We start from the raw sequence: 21398 nt of genomic DNA, 5'->3' as shown, positions 1-21398 counted from the left end.
TACTTCCGTGAATTAATTGCCGTACTATATTAAAATTTACGTGATAATAATAATAATAATAATAATAATAATAATAATAATAATAATAATAATAATAATAATAATAATAATAATAATAATAATAATAATAATTTAGATAGATACTGAATATTAGACTACAATTGACATCTATTTACTGAATACACGTGGTATTGTTAGGGGTGTTTCTTTTTTTACGAAACCTGCCAAAACACGCCGATACCCGACAAAGTTATGGGAAGTAGGCAGCAGTGGGGAGTGAACCTGGGACTCAGGGAAGTGTACACCGTTGGGGAGTGAACCTGGGGCTGGGTTTCGTAAAAAAAAAGCAATTACTTTTTTACGAAACCCGACAATATCCGACAAAGTTATGGAAAGAAAGTAGGCAACAGTGAGGGAGTGAACCGGAGATTCAGGGAAGTGTACACTATTGGGGAGTAAACCTAAGTCTATGGTTTTTTGGCGGGATTTGGCGGATTTCGTAAAAAAGTAATTGCTTCATTCTCGTCTGGTACCCATCTCCCATAGTCCGGCTTCATTTCCCACTGGTATCCATCTTCCCTAGTCCCAGGTTCATTTCCACTGATATCCTCTTCTCACAGTCCCAGGTTCACTCCCAACCGGTGTGCACTTCCCTGAGTCCCGGTTCATTGCCCAATGGTGCCCACTTCCCATAACTTTTGAAAATTTCGGTAGGTTTCGAAATAAAAGTACATTCTGAGCTCACTGTCCACTGGAATCAGCATCTCGCAGTCCCAGGTTCAATCCTCATCAGTGTCCAAATCCCAGATTCACTCCCCACTGCTGCCTGCTTCCCATAACTTTGTCGGGTTTTGGCGGGTTTCGTAAATAAGTAATTCCCCCTCCCCCTTGGTATTGCTTTTTTACAAAATCCAGAGTCCCAGGTTCACTCCCCACAAGTGTACACTTCCCTGAATCTCAGGATCACCCCCACTGTTGCCTGCTTCAATAAGTTTGTCGGATATTGCCATGTTTTGTCGGGTTTCGTAAAAAAGTAATTGCTTTTATATGAAACTCGCTGAAACCCGCCGAAAACCAGAGTCTCAGGTTCACTCCCTACTGGTGTACACTTCCTTGAATCTCAAGTTAACTCCCTACTGTTGCCTACTTCCCATAACTGTCGAATTATGCCGGGCTTCGTAAAAAAGTAATTGCTTTTATGTGAAACTCGCTGAAACCCGCCGAAAACCATAGTCTCAGGTTCACTCCCCACTGGTGTACACTTCCCTGAGTCTCAGGTTCACTCCCCACTGTTGCCTACTTCTCACAACTTTGTCGGATATTTCCGGATTTCGTAAAAAAAGTAATTGCTTTTATGTGAAACTCGCTGAAACCCGCCAAAAACCATAGTCTCAGGTTCACTGCCCACTGGTGTACACTTCCCTGAGTTTCAGGTTCACTCCCCACTGGTGTACAATTCCCTGAGTCTCAGGTTCACTCCCCACTGTTGCCTACTTCCCACAACTTTGTCGGATATTGCCGGGTTTCGTAAAAAAGTAATTGCTTTTATGTGAAACTCGCTGAAACCCGCCGAAAACCAGAGTCTCAGGTTCACTCCCCACTGGTGTACACTTCCATGAATCTCAGGTTCACTCCCCACTGTTGTCTACTTCCCATAACTTTCTCAGATATTGCCAGGTTTCGTCGGGTTTCGTAAAAGAGTAATTGTTTTTATATGAAATTCGCTGAAACCCGCTGAAAACCAGAGTCTCAGGTTCACTCCCCACTGGTGTACATTTCCCTTTGTCTCAGGTTCACTCCCCATTATTTGCCTACTTTCCATAACTTTGCCCCATTTTGTTGGGATTTGGCGCATTTTGTAAACAAAAAGTAATTGCTTTTTTTTTTACAAAACCCGCCGAAACCCAGTCCCAGGTTCACTCCTCACTGGTGTTTACTTCCACGAATCTCAGGTTCACTCCCCACTGTTGCCTACTACCCATAACTTTCTCGGATATTGCCAGGATTAGTTGGGTTTCGTAAAAAAGTAATTGCTTTTATATGAAACTAGCTGAAGCCCGCCGAAAACCATAGTCTCAGGTTCACTCCCCACTGGTGTATACTTCACTGAGTCTCAGGTTCACTCCCCACGCTTTGCCGCATATTGTCGGGTATCGTAAAAAAAGTAATCCCCCCCCCCACACACATTTTTTATTGCTTTTTTACAAAACCCAGAGTCCCAGGTTCACTCCCCACTGGTGTACACTTCCCTGAATCTCAGGTTCATCCCCTCCCCCTCCTACACACACACACACACACACACACACACACACACACACGCTGCTGCCTACCTCCCATAACTTTGTCGGATATTGCCGGGGTGTCGTCGCGTTTCGTAAAAAGTAATTGCTTTTTATTACGAAACCCGCCGAAACCCAGTCCCAGGTTCACTCCCCACTGGTGTACACTTTTCTGAGTCCCAGATTCACTCCCACAGCTGTCCTCTTCCCATAACTTTGTCAGGTTTCGGAAAAAAAAAAACACCGTACAAAAACCACTATTCAGTGTCAGATACTGAATAGTGCAAAACCACTATTCAGTATCAGATACTGAATAGTACAAAAGCACTATTCAGTATCAGATACTGAATAGTGCAAAACCACTATTCAGTATCAGATACTGAATAGTGCTAGCCTAGTTTTAATCTATAACACGGTGTGTGAATTGAACAGAGAACTTACATGTAAATCGTGTAATCCCAACAACTATCTACCGTGATCCATATTGGTCTCATCTATTTGTTTGGGCTTACCATCAAAGGTAGGCCGTTGTCGGAATCTAAACATCTAAGCATCTGTTGTTGTCGTCACGTGACAGAGTATAGGCGACATGACAGGTACTTATTGAACCGAATCAAATATTATGTGTAGTAAAAATGGCACCTTGTCATCCGTGACACGCGTCCCCGTCCATCTATTATTGATGTGCCCTATTGGTGACAACACTATATGCAATGGAGTGAAACTCCCTTCTCCTAGAGGTCTGGCGCAACAACTCTTAAAAGGGCAGATGGAAACCAGGGGAAAATGGATGCAAAACACCTTTTCTTTTTGGCTTCATTGGATTGGGGAAGAGAAGAACTGCAGTTTCGCCCCCGTTGTACGTGTACTTTTGTAGTAAAGGAGTAGAACCAAAAGGAGTATAGTAGAGTATCTCTGTGTGCTATAGTGCATACTGCGAATAAGCCAATTCGCCGATGTTTCCGCCTGAGCATTGTTTCAGACACGATGAGTTCGCTTTTATATTAATCTAAGGTCATCATTTACCACCTCGATTCAGACCACTTTACTTTTGCTTTGATCTTTCAACTGCATGCAAGTCCGATTCGCATTGTCGTGATTAATTCCCCGGTGAAAAACAATTGACTATCTGCAATTACATGTAGTATAACCGGATAATAATGATGGGGAACGGTATATATTTTTTTTAAACGGCTTTATGAGGAATCATAGATACTGTAATCCTATATCTAATTTACAAATTCATACTCCGTAAAATCAAATGTAGGCCAAAGCACTGGAATTACACATGTTAATCTTTGTACACATTAGGCTAAGCTAACGTTATTTTTTTTTTCATTTAGAAATGAAACAACTGACGTCGGAATTTGAACCCCTATATAATATGACTTCAGGTCAAGTCAGATTATATGAATTAGGGCAAAATACATACGTTTTTTTATATAGAAGGCGAACAATGCCGTTAACGGATTTAATTATTTTGTCGTTCAAAACAGTTGTAGGGACAACAGAGAACAATCGCATGAAAGTGAATTGTCGTACATCGATTCTATGTACTTACAAAATAACCACAACACAACGATAATTCATCGACTTTTTAAAAAGACTAATGTAGGCTCAAACATGTTTGATAAAGATAAACGGTCTTAACTTAGGATTCCACTTTCTCAATAATATGAACGATCAAACACAACCCGAGACTCTCTTACTTTTCGACTTGTCAAATAAATTAAACCTCTATCTTTGCTTCAAAACAAATTTTGGGCGGCTGGCAGTAACGTTTCCACAAAACCTAGTTTTTACGAGGTCGTCTATAAAAGTAACAAAATCAGTAAATTAAAATTCACCGACAATCGTCCATGAAAAGGCGAAACACCAAATATTACTTAGATCGGAGAGGGCTTTTAAGCTGAGACGTTCCAACAATGGTGGGAGCCGATACATATGCCGTTACTCTTTTTGAACCATGGCTTTCTGTAAACTAATGCTGATCAACGAATGGTTTCTTATTCACTAGAAACTGATAAAATAGTAATCATAGGCTCATACCGTGTTGACACAAAATATGAATTACTGTATGAATACAAAACAAGATTTATTACGTTGCCACTTGCTAACTCGTTTTAATGCCAATACTTCGACGGAAACAATGTTATCTGATATAAGGAATTAAATAGAACAAAAATTATTAATCTATTAATTCGACATAAATCTCATATCATAACATTATACAACTAACCAACATCCTGTCGCTGTCGTAAATATTTATTCAGTCGATATAACCACTCGCTTTGTTCTAAATATATGTGGTGTAAAATTACTACAAGGCTTGGTTAACTTCAGTTAAACAAATTACGGGTACATTAAAGAGCTAATGTATATTATAAGCTTTTGCTTGAGCCGTCTAAAAAGTTACCAGTATTTGTGTCGACGTATTCTAAGAGCTACCCTTTCGATAAGATACGATATACTTTATTGATCCTAGATGAAATTATCACACCAAACTCTTTTTTATTTCATAAAAAAAAAATAATTCATATTTTTTTTACAAATGTGAGTACCTGCGGATCTTATCCCGACGTGCAACCCAAAAGAAAAAGGACTTATCTACAAAACTTATAAATCTGAGAAACGAAAAGTGTGTACTGTCATATTGGCTTTTCATTATTGAAGTGATTAACAAATAAACCAAAGAACTTCAAAATAATAATAATAATAATAATAATAATAATAATAATAATAATAATAATAATAATAATAATAATAATAATAATAATAATAAGAGCAATATTACTACTACTACTACTACTACTACTACTACTACTACTACTACTACTACTACTACTCCCACTATTACTACTACTACTACTACTACTACTACTACTACTACTACTACTATATATTAATAATAATAATAATAATAATAATAATAACAATAATAACAGGAAGAACAACAAAATAAAAAAAAAACAAAAAAAAACCCACAAAAACAAAAACAAAAACAAAACAAACAAAAATAAAACTAGATCTAAAATAAAAAGAAAGCAGAGAAAAAAAAAACCCAATCTAAAACCAAACAAAAATCAAAACCAAAAACAAACGGAAAAAAACAACAGTTTCCGCTGCAGTAAAGTCAAGCTTACATGTCTTTATAATATATTGTATGTACTGACGTTGCTCTTAAAAACACAGTATATGCAATGTTAACTAAGTAGCATATACTGTGTTCTTTAATAAAACGGCAGTGTAGGCACAATTAGTACAATTAAAGCAAATTTTTGAAAAATCAATATATAGCAGTGAATGCACTGCTTTCTCTCTCTCTCTCTCTCTCTCTCTCTCTCTCTCTCTCTCTGAGATGCTGGTAGATTAGAGTCAAATAGAGCCCCGCATGTAAAGGGACCAACATCAGTGTGACAGCATCCAGGAATGATAGACTATTATAAAGAACAGCATGCACGAAATCAAAGGCAAGTACATCTCACATCCTCCTCACTAACTTTCAGACTTGACAAGCGCGTTCGAACCATCTTCACACTCAAATCACACACACAGGCAGTTCACGCCAGTGCTTGGGCACGGCACGGCACGACACGTCACTTGTAAGGACAATACCGTGAATGCTTAATGAATGAGATACAAACGAGGTGTGATCGCAACGTTATTCTAGGAACTGAAAGCATCAAGGCGGTATCAATTTTTTACAACACGCCATTCTGAGTTTAAAAAAAAGAAGAAGCGGAGAACAGCACCACTGAGTGGCGGTGCGTCGGAAGGAGGTAAAATACAATTAACCCTTACAATGCAATATCACAATTATTAGACCAGTCGATCTAGATATAAATGTATGTTAAACCTTGAAATAATGGTAACACTGTTCGGTTTTTATTTTCAAGTTTCTATAAATCGATGTGTCTCTGATGACACTAATCACTAATATTAGCCTCGCTAATATATAATATAATAATATATAATATAAATAATAATAATATATAATATATATAAATAGATATGAGAGAGAGAGAGAGAGAGAGAGAGAGAGAGAGAGGAGATTAATTGACTTAAAAAACACTCCGTTACTATTTTGACACCACAACACTGATCTCTCATCATGAAATACATGGGATACATTGCATAGAATAAGATTTAAAAAAAAAACAAACAACTATCATACCTTCGAAATAATAACTTAAAACACGAAAGAACGGCTCCAAGTAAGACATGTACGAACATGGATTCTTGAAGGGTTTTTTTTATTGTTTTGGATTGCTCCACCACTCCTCGCGTTTCCCCGGAAAGCCCTTTGTCGCACAATTGAATTGGATGGTCATATTGAAAAGTGACCATAACGACATACTGTAATTGAAGGCCTGCGTCATACCATGTATGAACGATATATTATTAGTGTCCCACGCTTCAGGAATCATGTTAACAACCAGCTTCACAGCACTGCGCGACTCATATTTTATAAGTGAACTGCATTTATTAGAGCATCCAGGAAAAGGACACAATAAAGAGGAAAATATTTAAGTTATTTGCAAAGGAAAAACCAATCACTCCCCGCCCCCCCCCCCCCCCCTTAAAAAAACATATTAAAAAAAAACAAAAAAAAAACAAAACAAAAGACAAAAAAAAACAAAAAACAAACCCATACCCCACGTCACCCACCCCCCTTCCGAAAAAAAAAAAAACAACAAACAAAAAAAACAAACAAAAAAAAACGGAGATAATTATTCATTTTAAATTCCCTTTATCTTATGTTATACATAGCAAACAAATAAAACAATTGTTTAAAAACCCGAATAACAAAACAAAACAAAAATTATTTTTTTTTAAATATACAAAAAATAACAATACAAAAATCCCCATCAAAACAAAAGAAAAGCGGGAAGTACCCCCCCCCCCCCACCGGGCCAAAAAGGAGAAGCAAAATCAATATGAAGCAACAATATCCAATAGCTTTTGTTGAAATTACAGTAATCAAAGCCGGAACATCACCTGATATGAAAATAGAGCAAGATAAATAGATAAATACAATACTTATTAGTATGCCTCACAATTTCCTGAAAGTGTACGTATACAAAGCCAACCACAAAGAATGACAGACAGGAAATGTCATTCTCACAAAGATCAACCAACAACGGGAAGTAATGGATAAGTGAATACTATCAGTTGTGAAATACGCAGAAGGCCCGTCTAAAAATAGAAAAAAAAATATATAAAACTGACCGTTATTGTGTTGAAAGTAACGGGTGAATGCAGTATATATATTATTGTCACAATAATATGAAGGTTTTAAAAAAAATTAATCTTAAATCTTCTATACATTTTCAATATACAAAAAAAAAAGCGATCAACTGCTTACATTAGCCATACTCAAAACATTGAAGTCAGGATTTATCAATCTCATAAAATATTACTAAACCAATCAATATAATAAATATATAATGGCAGTATTCGTGACAGCTGCCGCTGCTCAATATAACCAAATAACAAATAATCCTCCCATGGATATAAAGTTTAAAAATCAATTCCACAAAAGTGGATTCGCACCCTTTGAACAAGCATAGCCATGCATAAAAGACTGATAGAAGAATTAATGAATAAATAAATAAATAAATAAATAAATAAATAAATAAATAAATAAATAAATAAATGGATAAACGATTAAACGAACAAAATAGATAATCGAAAAAAAAACAAAAAACAACAACAAAACATGTTTTAGGGTGGCATAGCACCACCTTCAACTAGAAGAAAAGAAGCAAACCAGAGAATGTATACATAACTAGAGGATACCACCAACGAAACTCCAGTGAAATATGTAAGAAATCCCCGAGACACCCAGGCTCAAATTGAAATGACTTTAACATCTCGAAATGCGAAAATTTCAGGCTGGAGGAGGAAAGGACGGAAGCGTGAAATAGTGAAAGAGTGGCAGGCTTTACCAACGAGATTCGCGAACACTGTGTCACATCCAAATCCAACAGCCTCCTTTTTGTCTACTGAAGCATTAGAATTGGATTCAATAGTCTGATGTCACGTAGCCCAGCAACGGCGGCAATCATGGTTCTAAACAAAGAAAATCGGTACTTTTTATTCTTCATGCTGGCTAGAACTTTTCATATGCCTTGTGACCAGAATGTGTAAAAGTCAAAACATGATCAGATTTATGTTTTTTTCCCCATCTGGATACGCTTTTATGCTCGTCTGAGAAATATTTCATACTGGCGTCCGCCATTGTTCCGATAGTTTAGAGCCAGTTACTAAGTTAAAATGCGTCATTACGAGGGAAGTGACGCTACGACTGTTGAACCGTATTGCAGACAAATTTTTAAAAAAGTATAGTATGTGCAATACTAAATAGCACAAACTGTATTCTTTAAAATAACGGCATACTTTTTGTGCTGGTTCTGTTAGAACGATTGACACAAAGGACTAGTCTCGCTGCTCTGTTTTGAATCTTTTAAAGTTTGTCAAGTTTAGAATATGGAATACCGACAAGGAATGAGTTACAGTAGTCAACCTGAGACAACAGATTTTTTAAAAGAAGAAAAGGGAGATACTTCTGTATGCTAGTGAGTCTTGTTCGTTAAAAGTTCACCATGTGAATCATGTAGTCAACCATAACAAAGGGACTGTCCAGTTTTATATCAAGATTTTTGGCTCTGGTGGAGATCGGTATCTCGTTGTTACCAAGAGGTTGAGAATTCTAGATTTCTGTTCGGAACCACAATAAAAGAAGTTAAAACTTAATGACAAGAAAACATAACTTCTTTGTGATTATGCAATTTAAATCTCTCTTGATACTATGTCGATTATAATCTCATCCGCAACAAAACAAAAAAAAAACAAAAAAAAAACAAACAAAAAAACAAAAAAAAAAAAAAACAACAAAAAACAAAAAAACAAAAACAAACAAAACAAAAGTTATGATGTAATTTTAAACCTTTCTTGAGGCTCTCAAGTAATAATAATCTATCCTTTTTTTTTTTTAAAGTTGGATGCCGCTATTGTTCCATAAAGCCGATGTTAATTAAAAAAAAAATTCAATCATCAAGCACAGGATTACCGGCAAATCTTAAAATGATAAAAATATTTTTACAGATTGATATGAACTAACTTGTGAAACTTTCTTATATTAAAAAAAAAGAGGTTTCATATAGCGCAATATTCACTAAACGTGCTCAAAGCGCTTTACAAGGGGTCCTTGGCCAACAGCAACGTTTAACATGTAGGAAGGGACATGACGCCTGTTAGGCGATATTACCTTTTTTTTTCGGAAAGAGACAACGCTGTTAACGGTCAGTACTCATTTTACACATGACTTCGGTAAGAGAATGTGAGTAAAAAGTATTTTCCAAGGACTTAACTATGCGCCGAGCGAGGCTCGAACCCAGGACCTTCCGATCCGAAAGCGAGTGTAATACCACAAGACCACATCGCCGTTCTGTTACCCGTTGACTCAAAAAAGACTCGTCTCGATCTGTGTTTATTTCCACAAAACAGTAGTATAACAAGTATAATAGATGACTGCCTGCTAGTAATTTATAATAGCTTTTCTCCGCAAATATTGATGGTTTTCCATTAGTTCATTAAGAAAAAAAAAAAGGGGTTGGGGATCAACATTGCTCCGTACTGCTAATATTTAATTTTTATAATCGAGCAGATGTACAGGCAAATCTAAAAATTACAAAACTATTTTTTTACAGACTGATATACGAGTAACTTGCAAACCTTATTAAATTTCAGGCCGATTCTATCACCCGTTGACTCAAATTAATACAAAGAAAATCCGTTCGGTCGTAATACTCAGACCTTAATTCGACCGTTGGCTTTCATTGCAAGTATAATTGATTCTACACAATTCTAGCACGTCCGCAACAACAACAACAAAAAATATGATGACGTCATTTAAAATCTCTCTTGACACTATCAAGTAATACTAATCTCATCCGCAACAAAATATGATGACGTAGTTTTAATCCTCTCTTGATACTCTCAAGCAATCTTTCTATTCTTTTTTCAAAAATAGGTTTGGGGATCAACATTGTTCTGTAAATTCAATGTTTCATTTTTATCAAGCACAGAATAACGGACAAATCTAAAAATGATAAAAATAATTTTTACAAATTGATATACGCTTAAAGGAAATTCCTTTACCCGTTGACTCGAAAAAGATTTGTCCCAATCTATGAATACAGTAATATAATAAGTATAATAGATGACTTCCTGTTCGTAATAGCCTTTATTTCTCCGCAAATACTGCGGGTTCTCTACTAGTAATTCAAATGTCAAAAGCTTCTTTTCCCTGCTGTGGGTCTATGAGCTTTTTGGAACCATTCATTTTATAGAGAGTTCGAAGTTGACGTCACTCAGGTCTTTGTTATTGTTTTTTTTTTTTTTTGCCATCCACGTTTACCCACTAATCTGTATTAACAAGACTATAAACGTTTAAGGTTACACATAGTTTTGTGTGTTGGTCTATTATACTTCCGGATGGCAATGTTGTGAGCTTCTTAGCCAAGCGCATACTATCTATAGTAAGCTTGAGAGTCCGTTATCGGCCTCTTGGCCGTGACTGCAAACTGCAAACGCCTTGGTGTTTATGAAGACACGGGCTATAATAATATATTATTGTAATCCAGAGACGCCAACTTTCAATTTGGCTCACAGGAATTTCAGACACTACTCTTAGGAATTTCAATACCGAAAGAGGAATTTCCGCACACAAAAAAAAAAAAAGGGAATTGGGGTGGTATTTGGTATTGTGTTTAAATATTGTATAGATCTAAATAGATAACTGAGAAGAACGATATTATAATATATAAACACATTGCCAAATACAACTCCAAAGTTTGCTTATTTCAAATGAAGTAAAGCTCCAAAACCTAATGGTAGTGACTGTAGTAACGGTGGTAGTGAGGATGATGTGGTGTTGGTGGTGGTAGTAGTAGTAGTAGTAGTAGTAGTAGTAGTAGTAGTAGTAGTAGTAGTAGTAGTAGTAGTAGTAGTAGTAGTAGTAGTTGTTTGTTTTTTGTTTTTAAGGGTTTTACGGCGATTGCAACAAATTTAGGTTATATCAGCGCCAGTAAAAAGGAAGAAAATGGGATAGTAAAATGTTATTGAATTACAAATAAGGCACCCAAGAAAAAGTAAGACATAGGGGGTCTGAGAACAAATAGGGATCAGATGTAGATTCCAAGAGCATACCATCAATGTACTTAGTCTGATATCACCTATAAGTCTCACCCAGACACAAGCACAAGATCCAACAAAGAGGAATACACTCAAATGCTTACATTTCATTATATATTAAAATTAACAAATTTAATATTACATAACAGAGAGATGATTTACAAGGAAAAAAATCATCTCCCAAAACAATAACTATGCATTTGACTGTTTCCATCTCAGCCAAGGACTCCGGCCAGGATCGGGACAAAACCAAGCAATCTCATACCAAGACAAAGACAGAATAGCATGTTGGAAAACAGATTTAAGGGGATCGAAGACACGGTATGTACCTCCCTGCCCACTGTGGAGGTAGGGAACCCAGTAGTTATTGTAGTAGTAGCAGTAGCATCAGCAGCAGCAGCAGCAGCAGTAGTAGTAGTAGTAGTAGTAGTAGTAGTAGTAGTAGTAGTAGTAGTAGTAGTAGTAGTAGTAGTAGTAGTAGTGGTAGTAGTTGTTTGTTTTTAAGGGTTTTACGGCGCTTGCAACAAATTTAGGTTATACCAGCGCCAGTAAAAAGGAAGAAAATGGGATAATAAAAAGTTATAGAATTACAAATAAGGCACCCAAGAAAAAGTAAGACATAGGGGAACTGGGAACAAATAGGGATCAGATGTAGATTCCAAGAGCATACCATCAATGTACTTAGTCTGATATCACCTATAAGTCTCACCTAGACACAAGCACAAGATCCAACAAAGAGGAATACACTCAAATGCATACATTTCATTATACATTAAAATTAACAAATTTAATATTACATAACAGAGAGATGATTTACAAGGAAAAAAATATCATCTCCCAAAACAATAACTATGCATTTGACTTTTCCCTCCCAGCCAAGGACTCCGGCCAGGGTCGGGACAATACCAAGAAAAAGACAGAAAAGCATGTTGGAAAACAGATATAGTAGTAGTAGTAGTAGTAGTAGTAGTAGTAGTAGTTAGTAGTAGTAGTAGTAGTAGTAGTAGTAGTAGTAGTAGTATAGTAGTACAGTATAGTAGTAGTAGTAGTAGTATACCAGAAGTAGTAGTGATGATGACGTGTGATAATGCTGTTGTAGTAGTAGTGGTAGTGATGATGATGATGTGGTGGTGGTAGTTGTAGTAGTGGCAGTGGTTGTAGTAGTAGTGATGATGTGGTGTGGGTGGTTGTAGTAGTAGTAGTGATGATGAGGTGGCCGTGGTTGTAGCAGTAGTGGTCGTGATGAAGATGTGGTGGTGGTGGTTATAGTGTGTGTGTGTGTGTGTGTTTGAGAGAGAGAGAGAGAGAGAGAGAGAGAGAGAGAGAGAGAGAGAGAGAGAGAGAGAGAGAGAGAGAGAGAGAGAGTGCGCTTAAAGTGCATGTAGTGATAAGTAGAGAAACATGATTTTGAAAAACTAACAAGGCTGAAGTTTGAGGTCAAAGTATTTGTGATTAGCTATTATTGGCAAGTACAGGATGATGACATGAAAATTAATCCAATGAGCGCAATTTATTGATTAGTGTTTGTGTGTGTGTGTGTGAAAAGAAAGAAAGAAAGAAAGAAAGAAAGAGAGAGAGAGAGAGAGAGAGAGAGAGAGAGAGAGAGAGAGAGAAGAGGAGAGAGAGGGAGAGAGAGAGAGAGAGAGAGAGAGAGAGAGAGAGAGAGAGAGGATGAAAGAGAGAAGAGGGAGGAGGGAGTAGTAGAAAGTGAGGGAGAGAGTGGAGAGAGAGTTTGAGCTAAATTTGTTTGAAAGGTTTTATGGCGCTTGCAACACTGATTGCAGTATTATTGGTGGTTGTAGGGATGGGTGATTGTGTTGGTTGTAATATTAGTTGCAGGGATGATGATGTGGTGTGTGGGTAGTAGTTGATGATGTGAATGGTGGTTGTAGTTGTGGGCATGGATGGTGTGTTGTGTTGTAGTAGTGGTGTAGGGATGATGATGTGGTAGTGTTGTAATAGTGTTGGTAGGGATTGTGATGTGGTGGTTGTCGATTAGTGGTGGCAGGGATGATGATGTGGTTAGTTGCTGCAGTAGTGGTGATAGGGATGGTGATGTGGTGGTTGTAGTAGTAGTAGTGGTAGGGAGGTGATGTGGTGGTTGTTGTAGTAGTGGAGTAGAGATGGTGATGTGGTGTTGTATTAGTAGTAGTAGTGGTAGGGACGGTGATGTGGTGGTTGTTGTAGTTGTGGGGTAGAGATGGTGATGTGGTGGTTGATTAGTAGTAGCAGTGGTGGGATGGCGATGTGGTGGTTTTAGTCGTAGAGGTGAGGATGGTGATGTAGTGGTAGGATTATGATGTGGTAGTAGTGTAGTAGTAGTAGTAGTAGTAGTAGAGTAGTAGTGTAGTAGTAGTAGTAGTAGTAGTAGATAGTAGTAGTTAGTAGTTGTGTTTGTGTTTAGGTTTACGGGCAGCAACAAATTTAGGTTATACCAGCGCCAGTAAAGGAAGAAAATGGGATAATAAAAAGTTATAGAATTACAAATAAGGCACCCAAAAAAAGTAAGACATAGGGGAACTGGGAACAAATAGGGATCAGATGTAGATTCCAAGAGCATACCATCAATGTACTTAGTCTGATATCACCTATAAGTCTCACCTAGACACAAGCACAAGATCCAACAAAGAGGAATACACTCAAATGCATACATTTCATTATACATTAAAATTAACAAATTTAATATTACATAACAGAGAGATGATTTACAAGGAAAAAAAATATCATCTCCCAAAACAATAACTATGCATTTGACTGTTTCCCTCCCAGCCAAGGACTCCGGCCAGGGTCGGGACAATGCCAAGAAAAAGACAGAAAAGCATGTTGGAAAACAGATATAGTAGTAGTAGTAGTAGTAGTAGTAGTAGTAGTAGTAGTAGTAGTAGTAGTAGTAGTAGTAGTAGTAGTAGTAGTAGTAATAGTAGTACTAGTAGTAGTAGTAGTAGTAGTAGTACCAGAAGTAGTAGTGATGATGACGTGTGATAATGCTGTTGTAGTAGTAGTGGTAGTGATGATGATGATGTGGTGGTGGTAGTTGTAGTAGTGGCAGTGGTTGTAGTAGTAGTGATGATGTGGTGTGGGTGGTTGTAGTAGTAGTAGTGATGATGAGGTGGCCGTGGTTGTAGCAGTAGTGGTCGTGATGAAGATGTGGTGGTGGTGGTTATAGTGTGTGTGGTGTGTGTGTGTGTGTGTGTGTTTGAGGAGAGAGAGAGAGAGAGAGAGAGAGAGAGAGAGAGTAGAAGAGAGAAGAGAGAGAGAGAGAGAGAGAGAGAGAGTGCGCTTAAAGTGCATGTAGTGATAAGTAGAGAAACATGATTTTGAAAAACTAACAAGGCTGAAGTTTGAGGTCAAAGTATTTGTGATTAGCTATTATTGGCAAGTACAGGAAGGTGACATGAAAATTAATCCAATGAGCGCAATTTATTGATTTGTGTTTGTGTGTGTGTGTATGAAAAAAAAGAAAGAAAGAAAGAGAGAGAGAGAGAGAGAGAGAGAGAGAGAGAGAGAGAAGAGAAAGAGAGGAGAGAGAGGAGAGAGAGAGAGGAGAAGAAGAGAGAGCGAGAGAGAGAGAGGAGGAGAGAGAGAGAGAGAGAGAGAGAGAGAGAGAGAGAGAGAGAGAGATTTGAGCAAAATTTGTTTGAAAGGTTTTTATGGCGCTTGCAACACTGATTGCAGTATTATTGGTGGTTGTAGGGATGGCGTTGTGCTGGTTGTAATATTAGTTGCAGGGATGATGATGTGGTGGTGGTGGTAGAGTTGATGATGTAATGGTGGTTGTAGTTGTGGTGCATGGATGGTGATGTTGTGGTTGTAGTAGTGGTGGTAGGGATGATGATGTGGTAGTTGTTGTAATAGTGTTGGTAGGGATTGTGATGTGGTGGTTGTCGCATTAGTGGTGGCAGGGATGATGATGTGGTAGTTGCTGCAGTAGTGGTGATAGGGATGGTGATGTGGTGGTTGTAGCAGTAGTGGTAGGGACGGTGATGTGGTGGTTGTTGTAGTAGTGGCGGTAGAGATGGTGATGTGGTGGTTGTATTAGTAGTAGTAGTGGTAGGGACGGTGATGTGGTGGTTGTTGTAGTTGTGGTGGTAGAGATGGTGACGTGGTGGTTGTATTAGTAGTAGCAGTGGTGGGGATGGCGATGTGGTGGTTTTAGTCGTAGAGGTGAGGATGGTGATGTAGTGGTAGGGATTATGATGTGGTAGTAGTAGTAGTAGTAGTAGTAGTAGTAGTAGTAGTAGTAGTAGTAGTAGTAGTAGTAGAAGTAGAAGTAGTAGTAGTGGTTGTAGGGATGGTGATGCAGAGACACCAACTGTAAATTTGGCTCACGTGAATTTCAGACACCAATCGTAGGAATTTCAATGCCGAAAGAGGAATTTCCGCACATAAAAAAAGTGAACTGGAATGGTATTTGGTATTGTTTTGACATATTGTATAGTTCTAAATAGATAACTGATTAGAATTTAATATACTATATAACCATATTGCCAAATACAATCCCAACGTTTCCTTATTTTAAATGAAGTAAAGCTCCAAAACCTAATGGTAGTGATTGTAGTACTGGTGATAGTGAGGATGATGTGGTGTTGGTGGTTGTAGTAGTAGTGGTAGTGATGATGATGATGTGATAGTGGTGGTAGTAGTAGTGCTAGTTATGATGATGTAGTGGTGGTGGTTGTAGTAGTTGTGGTCAGTGTGATGATGATGTGGTGGTGGTTGTAGTAGTAGTGGTCGTGATGATGTGGTGGTGGTTGTAGTAGCAGTGGTATGGGTGATGATGATGTGGTGGTGGTTGTGGTTGTAGTAGTAGTGGTAGTGGTGATGATGAGGTGGTGGTGGTTGTAGTAGTAGTGGTGGTGATGATGATGTGGTGGTGGTGGTGGTGGTTGCAGTAGTATTGGTAGTGATGATGATGTGGTTGTGGTGGTTGTAGTAGTAGAGGTAGTGATGATGATGTGGTGGTGGTGGTTGTAGTAGTAGTAGTGATGATGATGTGCTTGTGGTGGATATAGTAGAATTGGTAGTGATGATGTGGTTGTAGTATGGTTGTGGTAGTAGAGGTATGGTTGTGGTAGTAGAGGTAGTGATGATGATGTGGTGGTGGTTGTAGTAGTAGAGGTAGTGATGATAATGTGGTAGTGGTGGTTGTTGTAGTAGTGGTAGTGATGATGATGTGGTGGTGGTGGTTGGAGTAGTAGTGTTAGTGATGAAGAGGTGGTGGTGGTGGTTGTACTATTGGTAGTGATGATGATATGGTGGTGGTTGTACTAGTGTTAGTGATGATGATGTGGTGGTGGTGGTTGTAGTAGTATTGGTAGTGATGATAATGTTGTGGTGGTTGTAGTAGTGGCAGTGGTGATGTGGTGGTGGTTGTAGTAGTAGTGGTAGTGATGATGATGTGGTGCTGGTGGTTGTAGCCGTGGTTGTAGTAGTGGTAGTGATGATGATGTGGTGGTGGTGGTTGCAGTAGTAGTGGTAGTGATGATGGTTGTAGCAGTAGTAATGATGTGGTGGTTGGAGGGGTGGGGGTATCCTTGGAACAAATTGACCTCACCGGAATTTGATGGAAGGCCCGGAACCCGGAATTTTTTGCTCCAGATCGGAGTTTTTTTCCGGTGAAACCGGAGTCTTGGCATCACTGCTGTGGCAATCATTATGCTTGTAATATTATCACATCCCTGTCATGTACCATATTATTATGAAATCCTCCAGGGACCTTTTAACTAGTCGCATAAAATGTCATATTATGCATTGAATTCGCGTTGCATACAATACTTATAAAAGCCAGTAGATAGCTGTGTTCGTCTCCAGTAGGTCTGGAATCGGTTTAACACTGTGACCCATTGCCAGTCCCCCCCCCCCCCCGCCCCCCATAGATACTACAGGACGGAGTCTGTGGCCCCCCCCCCTCCCCCCCGGACATCCTCCTCCCCTTCTCTCTTTCTAGTTATCTTTCTATTATTTGTCGTGTTTGGATTTGTTCTTTGTTTTTTTGTTGTTTTTTTTTTTGTTTTGTTTTTTTTTTTTTTTTGGTTGCTGCTGAATAGTGACGAACAGTAACACCATTCTACTCTGTATATTGTCTTTTGGAATTTCTAGATTCAAGATCTCCTTTCCCTTTAGTTTTGGTTTTAACGTTGAATGCTTGAATGACTGTTAATATCACTAAATGTTATGTTAATTCAAACGTTACCCTGCTCAATTCTGCTTCAAAATTTCGGAAAACGCTTCGTATAAAGGTCAACAAATCGTGTCTCAAGAAAAATAGATAGCCGGCAGCTATGAATATTCCCGACGCACAACGGCACCGATTTGCTGACTTCTTTTGATAGCTACTTGTTGATTCAAGATCTACACATTTAAATTTGGACTACATGTTCTTGATGGTTCATACGAGGGCTCTTTAAGAAATAACCGAAAAATGCCCATTGCTCAGCAACCAGTGGATATTTTTTAATTCTGTAAACGACATGATATTCCTTATTTCCCTACGGATATTCCCAGAAATTATGAAGTGCATCATTTTGCACAATGAATTTCTAGACGATTTTAAAGATGGCGGCCCACCTTGAAACTTGGTCAAAGGAGGAAATCAGAGCTGTCATACGTTTTTTGAACGCCAAAAGTCTGAATACTACCGAAATTCATAAAGAACTTCAGAGTGTATATGGTGAGCATGTTATAAGCCGTACACAAGTCTATCACTGGTGTAATTTGTTTGAAGCCGGCCATTCCGACTTGACAGACAGGGAAGGGAGAGGGCGTTCGATAACTGCGACGTCAGAAGACAATGTGAAGCGAGTTGATGAGCTTATTCGTCAAGACAGGAGGTTGAAACTTCATGAAATCGCAAGCAGTCTTGAAATTTCGGAAACTTCTGCCCATAGAATTGTATTTGATGAACTTGGCAACAGAAAAGTCAGCGCAAGATGGGTTCCTAAGCAATTGACAGACAATCATAAAGAACAAAGATTGGACATCTGCAGGGAACTTTTGAGAAGAAGCAAGAGCTCACGAGGGTTCACGGGCATACTGCCAACGCCGGCGGAGACTTTCTAGGGTACGATGTGACTTTTCTTGACAGCATGTCACCAGTGATGAGACTTGGTTGCATCATTGCACCCCAGAAACAAAGCAAGATTCGATGACATGGAAACATCTATCCTCACCTGTCGCGAAGAAATTCAAAGTCATGCGGTCAGCAAAGAAAATAATGGGAACTGTTTTCTGGGACTGTCGTGGTGTTATTCTGTTCGAAACCTTACAACCTGGAGAAACAATCAATGCTGCAAGGTACTGCCAAACTCTTGACAAGCTTAGGGAAGCCATTCGCAGAAAGCGCCCAGGCCAGTTGACCAACGGGGTCATTTTGCAACACGACAACGCTACACCCCACACAGCACGAGTGACGCAAGTTTGGCTAGAGAAATATGGATGGGAGATTTTGCCACACCCACCACACAGTCCAGACCTCGCACCATCTGATTATCACCTCTTTGGGCCACTGAAACGTGAGCTGGCAGGAAAGCGCTTTGATGTCGATGAAGAGCTTGTTGACCATGTGCGGAAATGGCTACAAAACCTTGACGGAAATTTCTTCCGAGAGGGTATCTATTCCATGGTGCGGCGTTGGCAGAAGTGTGTCGACAGACTTGGCTGTTACGTAGAGAAATGAAGGACGAGTCAAGGTATGAACACGTGCAAGAATTTTGTTGATAGCATAAAAAACGCGGATTTTACAGGCATTTTTCGATTAATTATGAAAGAGCCCTCGTATTACTAAATGGAATGTACTTCAAACTTCAATGTGTACAATTCAGCTTCCAGTTTTCGGAAAACGCTTCGAATATTTGTCAATAAATTATGCCTCAATGAAAATAAAATGGCGACTGCTAATACATGTTTATTCCCAAGAAGAAATCTGACTTAAGCCATCGTCAAGTTCAATTACAACCGAAAACATTATTAACTTACAGTAATATAACAAATAAAACTTAAAAGTTAAAGGAAAGGAGCAAAATAGGAGTTACGAACATCAGCTTAACAGACAATCATTTAAAGGACGGCGGCGGTTAATCATTCTATCAATTATCCCATCGCTTCGTAATAAGATAGACACATTCACTACTCTCTCTCTCTCTCTCTCTCTCTCTCTCTCTCCTCTCCTCCTCTCTCTCTCTCTCTCCCACATCATGACTACAAAAATGTATGTATTATTTGTCCCACAGAAACAAAGGCATTCATCCGTGAAAAACGGCAGTAGACAACCCCCCCCCCCAAAAAAAAAAAAAAATACAAAAAAAAACAAAACAAAAAACAAAAACAAAAAAACAAAACAAAACAACCCCCCCCAAAAAAAAACAACAAAAAACAAAAACAAAAACAAAACAACCAACAATACAAACAAAACAACATACTTTATATTAAGTTCTACCACCTGGGGGGAAAAGGGATTGTCAGATGAAGTGCAAGACTAATAAATACAAATCTACGTTCGTTCCATCAGCAATAAAAATGTTGAACATTGCGTTTAATACCACTAAAACAAGGAACAACAATTACTGGTTGATGGATTGAAATATAGGTTGATGATTAATTGATTGAACTTTAAAGATAATGCTAACGATGCCAAACCACCATAAATGTAACACATTGAACAGCATTTGAATATTATGTTAACGTTGTGTGAGTGCGGCGCGTGTGTGTGCGGTGCGCGATATGATGTATTTCCCTTATCGTTATCATGTAATGTAATAGCACGTTTAAATAATGATAGATTGTCATATCTATGGACAATAAATATATATTATTATCATCATCATCATCATCATCATTATTATTATTATTATTATTATCGTCATCATCATCATCATCATTGTTATTTATTATTATTATTATTATTATTATTATTATTAATTATTATTATTATTATTATCATTATCACCATCATCATTATTATTATACATTTTAAGCTGCTGGTAGATGGGGGAAGAAAGGGGAACAGATAACTAGGACACAGTAAGAACAAGAAACAAGAAGAGTGGCAGGAGAATCTATCAAATAACATTTTAAAAAAATAAAAATAAATAAACAAACAATTTTTTTTCTTTAAATTATAAAAGTAGAAAAAAGTAATCAAAATACCTATTTGTTTTCAATTTGATAATAATTTGGTCTAAATAACATAATTTAGAATAAACTTTTATATATATTATCTTTTTTTTTTTTTTTAAAAAAGAAAGAAAGAAAAGAAAAGAATAAAAAAGTAAGAAAACCCCCAAAGAAATAAGCCAGTCCACATAATCCTCCGATGCTCAGTAAATGGGAACCAGTCGCTAATGGCATTGTATTTGCACCGATCCCCCAAGTACGCCTGGCGAGGCGCCATTTTAAACACTTTCAACACATGGTAATCCCAGATTACCAATTCCGTGCATTGATTTCCATCACACGAGCGGCACATCCCCATCTTTTGCCGAAAAGGCATAACATAATATCTGTAATTTATCAGGAGCAGGGAGAGGAACAGAACGAGTCTTCAGCTTTTACAAAAGCAGCCATCTGTCAAATGACCAATAAGGTATTCTACTGTGCACTGGCTTTGTTACATTTTGGGGTGGGGGGGGGGGGGGATGTTTACCTCGCATTAATCAATCATTCAATCAATCAAAATGTCACCCGACTTGTCAAAACAACAACAACAACAACAAAAAACAAAAACAAAAAACAAATCAAAACAACAAACAAACAAACAAAAACAAAAAAAACCCTAACAGCTGAGAAGTCTCGTGTAATGTCTTTCGATTGTTGATTTAGAATGTTTCATGCAAAAAGCTATGTATTACAGGTATTTTTTCGTTAACGTCTGTCCAAGATGCGGTCACAACTCGCAATGGATACGAATAGAGGTCACAAACTTTA

General features: G+C 38.0%; 1 protein-coding gene across 3 annotated transcripts in view; it reads right to left on the bottom strand.

Annotated features, from left to right (window-relative positions):
- Positions 1-21398, bottom strand: part of LOC144966333 (alpha-1,6-mannosyl-glycoprotein 2-beta-N-acetylglucosaminyltransferase-like) — a 78321-nt gene that overhangs the window by 24700 nt on the left and 32223 nt on the right. Inside the window, exon 1 of one of the 3 annotated variants that reach the window (XM_078902646.1) lies at positions 2721-2835. The exons of the other annotated variants lie outside the window; for them this stretch is intronic. The gene's annotated coding sequence lies outside the window, so the exon portion shown is untranslated. Of the gene's footprint in view, positions 1-2720; positions 2836-21398 lie in introns of those variants that run through there. 3 annotated transcript variants of the gene reach the window in all.

Source organism: Berghia stephanieae, chromosome 2 (assembly GCF_034508935.2).
Source record: "Berghia stephanieae isolate SIO BIC M18660-M18661 chromosome 2, UCSD_Bste_1.3, whole genome shotgun sequence".
Taxonomy (NCBI): Eukaryota; Metazoa; Mollusca; class Gastropoda; order Nudibranchia; family Aeolidiidae; genus Berghia; species Berghia stephanieae.
This window is presented reverse-complemented; position numbering and strand designations above follow the sequence as displayed.